Below are 6000 nucleotides of genomic sequence, written 5' to 3' on the forward strand. Positions count from 1 at the left end.
AAATGACCTTAAAAAACTGTAGTTGCTGTATGTAAACCCTAGAATGAAATCCATGAAAGTTAGGCAGAGCAATGACAGGGTCATATGTCGATCCCATCGAGACATTTAACAAATGTGTTGTCAGACCGAGTGGTCTCAAGTGCTTGATGAAGTGTGTTGAGGTGTTGGTTCAAATCCCACCATTGAGGTTGCCCTTGGAAAAGCTTTCTTCAATACCTAAATCTTATCAGTCGCTCTAGGATTGTGAAGCGATTCTATATTCATTTGGGGCCATGGAGGTGAGGAAATATGTTTTGTGAAGAGGTTGGTGTTTTTATCCACACATGTAGTTCATTGCCTTCACCACTAAGATAGCAAGTCCTGTGCTCTAGCGTTGGCAGTAGGCCATTTTACCGGTGTTTGTGAAAGTCAAAATCTTCCAATGCCATAATAAAGCACAGAATTGTACTGGTTAAACGATGAGGATGGGATTCGAACCCATGCATAAATAGCACAATGGATTAGCAGTCCATCGCCTTAACCACTCGGCCACCTCATCCTATAATATATATGTGGCAAATGACCTTAAAAAAATGTAGTTGCTGTATGTAAACCCTGGAATGAAATCCATGAAAGTTAGGCAGAGCAATGACAGGGTCATATGTCGATCCCATCGAGACATTTAACAAATGTGTTGTCAGACCGAGTGGTCTCAAGTGCTTGATGAAGTGTGTTGAGGTGTTGGTTCAAATCCCACCATTGAGGTTGCCCTTGGAAAAGCTTTCTTCAATACCTAAATCTTATCAGTCGCTCTAGGATTGTGAAGCGATTCTATATTCATTTGGGGCCATGGAGGTGAGGAAATATGTTTTGTGAAGAGGTTGGTGTTTTTATCCACACATTTAGTTCATTGCCTTCACCACTAAGATACCAAGTCCTGTGCTCTCGCGGTGGCAGTAGGCCATCTTACCAGTGTTTGTGAAAGTCAAAATCTTCCAATGCCATAATAAAACACGGAATTGTACTGGTTAAATGATGAGGATGGGATTCAAAACCATGTATGCAGAGCACAATTGATTAGCAGTCCTTCGCCTTAACCACTCGGCCACCTCATCCTGTAATATACATGTGGCAAATGACCTTAAAAAACTGTAGTTGCTGAATGTAAACCCTTTAATTAAATCCATGAAAGTTAGGAAGAGCAATGGCAGGGCCATATGTTGATCCCATCGAGACATTTAACAAATGTGTTGTCAGACCGAGTGGTCTCAAGTGCTTGATGAAGTGTGTTGAGGTGTCGGATCAAATCTTACCATTGAGGTTGCCCTTGGAAAATCTATTCTTCAATACCTAAATCTTATCAGTCGCTCTAGGATTGTGGAGGGATTCTATATTCATGTGGGGCCATGGAGGAGAGGAAATATGTTTTGTGAAGAGGTTGGTGTTTTTATCCACACATGCAGTTCATTGCCTTCACCACTAAGATACCAAGTCCTGTGCTCTCACGTTGGCAGTAGGCCATCTTACAAGTGTTTGTGAAAGTCAAAATCTTCCAATGACATAACAAAGCACAGAACTGTACTGGATAAACGATGAGATTCAAACCCATGCATGCAGAGCACAATGGATTAGCAGTCCATCGCCTTAACCACTCGGCCACCTCATCCTGTAATATACACGTGGCAAATTACCTTAAAAAACTGTAGTTGCTGTATGTAACCCCTTGAATGAAATCCATGAAAGTAAGGCAGAGCGAAGGTAAGACCATATGTCGATCCCATCGAGACATATTACAAATGTGTTGTCAGGCCGGGTGGTCTCAAGTGCTTGATGAAGTGTGTTGAGGTGTTGGTTCAAATCCCACCATTGAGGTTGCCCTTGGAAAAGCTATTCTTCAATACCTAAATCTTATCAGTCGCTCTAGGATTGTGGAGGGATTCTATATTCATGTGGGGCCATGGAGGAGAGGAAATATGTTTTGGAAAGAGGTTGGTGTTTTTATCCACACATGTAGTTCATTGCCTTCACCACTAAGATAGCAAGTCCTGTGCTCTCACGGTGGCAGTAGGCCATCTTACCAGTGTTTGTGAAAGTCAAAATCTTCCAATGCCATAATAAAGCACAGAATTGTACTGGTTAAACGATGAGGATGGAGTTCGAACCCATGCATGCATAGCACAATGGATTAGCAGTCCATCGCCTTAACCACTCGGCCACCTCATCCTATAATATATATGTGGCAAATGACCTTAAAAAACTGTAGTTGCTGTATGTAAACCCTAGAATGAAATCCATGAAAGTTAGGCAGAGCAATGGCAGGGCCATATGTCGATCCCATCGAGACATTTAACAAATGTGTTGTCAGGCCGAGTGGTCTCAAGTGCTTGATGAAGTGTGTTGAGGTGTTAGTTCAAATCCCACCATTGAGGTTGCCCTTGGAAAAGCTATTCTTCAATACCTAAATCTTATCAGTCGCTCTAGGATTGTGGAGGGATTCTATATTCATGTGGGGCCATGGAGGAGAGGAAATATGTTTTGGAAAGAGGTTGGTGTTTTTATCCACACATGTAGTTCATTGCCTTCACCACTAAGATAGCAAGTCCTGTGCTCTCACGTTGGCAGTAGGCCATCTTACCAGTGTTTGTGAAAGTCAAAATCTTCCAATGCCATAATAAAGCACAGAATTGTACTGGTTAAACGATGAGGATGGGATTCGAACCCATGCATGCATAGCACAATGGATTAGCAGTCCATCGCCTTAACCACTCGGCCACCTCATCCTGTAATATATATGTGGCAAATGACCTTAACCTCTAGCGTCAAGCAAACCCGTATCCGGGAGCGTAATCATAGCCTCAAGCTCATTACCATAACGCAATGTTAACTATTCATGAAAATCGCAAATGAAATGAAAGAAATATATTCACTCACAAGCTTAGCCTTTTGTTAACAACACTGTCATCTCAGATTTTCAAAATATGCTTTTCAACAATAGCTACACAAGCATTTGTGTATGTGTATTGATAGCCTAGCATAGCATTAAGCCTATCATTCAGCAGGCAACATTTTCACAAAAACAAGAAAAGCATTCAAATAAAATAATTTACCTTTGAAGAACTTTGGATGTTTTCAATGACGAGACTCTCAGTTAGATAGCAAATGTTAATTTTTTCCAAAAATATTATTTGTGTAGGAGAAATCGCTCCGTTTTGTTCATCACTTTTGGCTAAGAAAAAAATAAAAAATAATCTGAAAATGCAGTCTCTACAACGCCAAACTTTTTACCAAATTAACTCCATAATATCAACAGAAACATGGCAAACGTTGTTTAGAATCAATCCTCAAGGTGTTTTTCACATATCTATTCGATGATAAATCATTGGTGGCAGTTGGGTTTCTCCTCGGAAGCAAACGGAAAAATACACGCAGCTGGAGATTACGCAATAATTGCGACGGAGGAGACCAAGCGAGCACCTGGTAGATGTAGTGTAAAATGGTCAATCTTCCAATGATATGCCTACAAATACGTCACAATGCTGTCGACACTATGGGGAAATGACAGAAAGTCTAAGCTCATTCGTGGCCCATTCACAGCCATATAAGGTGTCATTGGAACACAGCGCCTTCAAAATCTGGGGCACTTCCTGTTTGAAATTTCATCTTGGTTTCACCTGTAGCATCAGTTCTGTGGCACTCACAGACAATATCTTTGCAGTTTTGGAAATGTCAGAGTGTTTTCTTTCAAAAACTGTCAATTATATGCATAGTCAAGCATCTTTTTGTGACAAAATATTGCGCTTAAAATGGGAACGTTTTTTTATCCAATAATGAAATACCGTCCCCAGAGTTCCAATTAAAAAACTGTAGTTGCTGTATGTAAACCCTTGAATGAAAACCATGAAAGTTAGGCAGAGCAATGGCAGGGCCATATGTCGATCCCATCGAGACATTTAACAAATGTGTTGTCAGGCCGAGTGGTCTCAAGTGCTTGATTAAATAAAGTTTTGTTTGGTTTGTTTGGTTGAGATGGAGATGTGAATCTAACATATCAATTATTAATTTGTAGACAAACTGGAATTAAAGCCAAACTAAGTCAGTGGCACAAAAGATACATCACCTTCAAATGTTGATATTTTGCATTAACAACCAAACACAAATCGATATTTTGTAGTACAGTAAATAGCCCAAACTTAAGCCTATTTTCCAAAGTTAAGCCTATAACTTATTAGTATTTATTCCAATTTAAAATGAGGAATACACCGTTGGCCACATTTTTAGGAAACTCTGACTATAAATGTCTTATGTAATCATAGAAAGGGTGCATGTTCAACAGATCATTCAAAGGGCACAGGTCTGTGGAGATCTTCACAATTGCAATAAAAATCTGCACAGAATATCGAACAGCATTGATCAGTTGCACTATGTACTTTTAATGATCTCAACTGCAATCCAGGTCATTCGGTTGTGCTATTTGATGAAACACAGTGAAGTGTAGGAAAATAAATTAAGTGTAGGAAAATAAATTAAGGTTGTAATCTCAAACAAATATTACCCACATTTCCACTTTGAAATGATGTGGTGTGACCAGTGTGTGACATGTAAATCAGCTAGGCTGCAACTAGCATTAGCTTAAATGTAGCATCCGTGTGAAGAAAGATGGAATCAATGCACTATACTTTCCATGTTCGGCCGCTACATGACATTTTATTGTTAATCAGCAATGCTACAACTAGCATTAAATGTAGCATGTGTGCAGAGCCCGAATGCTTGGACGCAATGGTGTAAATTACTTAAGCAAAAAAAAAAAAGTACTATTTAAGTCATTTTTGGGGGTATATGTACTTTACTTTACTATTTATATTTTTGACAACTTTTACTTTTCATTCACTCCTTTTAAGAAAATATTGTACTTTTAACTTCATACATTTTCCCTGACACCCAAAAGTATTTGTTGCATTTTGAATGCTTAGTACAACAGGAAAATGGTCCAATTCACACACTTATCAAGAGAACATCCCTGCTCCTCCCTACTGCCTCCGATCTAGCGGACTCACTAAACACAAATGTTTGTAAATTGTCTGGTCCGTCAAAAAAAAGAAAAAATACATAAGGAATTTTAAATGATTTATTATTTTACTTTCGATACTTATGTATATTTTAGCAATTCCATTTACTTTTGAAATGTAATTATATTTATTTTATTTTTAGACTTTTACTCAAATATTTTACTGGGTGACTTTCACTTGAGTAATTTTCTATTAAGGTGTCTTTACTTTTACTCAAGTATGACAATTGGGTACTTTTTCCACCACTGCTTGGATGCTGCAGTGTGAAAGAAAGACTAGTATTTACATCGCTAGCACTTGCGAGCAATCGCCAGCTCCCTTCCTGTGAGCGCTATACATCCTCCCTGGTTCAGCCTAGTGGTTAGAGTATTGGACTAGTAATGGAGAAGTTGCAAGATCAAATCTCTGAGCTGACAAAGTAAACATCTGTCATTCTGCCCCTGAACAATGCAGTTAACCCACTGTTCCTAGGCTGTCATTGAAAAAAATAATTTGTTCCTAACTGACTTGCCTAGTTCAATAAAGGTAAAACAAAAAAAGATATTGGCTGGCAAGTGTGCCTCTTTGCTCCGCTCTGAAGTGGGTTTATTTGGTTTGATACGTTGGTGCACTGCTTGTATTTTCACAGGTTTCCGTGTTGTTGAACCTCGAGCCTGGCTCCTGCTTTCCCTGGCACACACAAGGCCCACAGTTGTCCAGGACTTCCTCTGGTGAAAGGGGGCTTTCTGGTCCGTTAGGAAACTTTCCCTTTAAAAATGTAATCTCGCTCTCTTCGGGCCTCCAGTCTGGTCCTCCATTATTTGAATACATTATAGCATTTATAAATCAAGAACTGAATGTGTTTATTGTCACTGCGAGAAATATTTGATGTCTTCCTCCGTACTTCTGTTTAGACTTAGCTTTGATTGACATACAGTACTTTCTCAGGGTCAGGGTTCGAACGATTAAGTCCATA

General features: G+C 39.3%; 3 non-coding genes across 3 annotated transcripts; all 3 read right to left on the reverse strand.

The window, feature by feature from the left end:
* Positions 1-456: 456 nt before the first annotated feature.
* trnas-gcu lies at positions 457-538 on the reverse strand. Its single transcript has one exon. It is a non-coding gene; the product is annotated as a tRNA-Ser (tRNA).
* Positions 539-2120: 1582 nt separating this feature from the next.
* trnas-gcu lies at positions 2121-2202 on the reverse strand. The gene has a single exon. It is a non-coding gene; the product is annotated as a tRNA-Ser (tRNA).
* Positions 2203-2677: 475 nt separating this feature from the next.
* On the reverse strand, positions 2678-2759 carry trnas-gcu. The gene has a single exon. It is a non-coding gene; the product is annotated as a tRNA-Ser (tRNA).
* Between the last annotated feature and the right edge of the window lie 3241 nt (positions 2760-6000).

This window comes from Oncorhynchus mykiss, chromosome 20 (genome assembly GCF_013265735.2).
Source record: "Oncorhynchus mykiss isolate Arlee chromosome 20, USDA_OmykA_1.1, whole genome shotgun sequence".
NCBI classification, from domain to species: domain Eukaryota; kingdom Metazoa; phylum Chordata; class Actinopteri; order Salmoniformes; family Salmonidae; genus Oncorhynchus; species Oncorhynchus mykiss.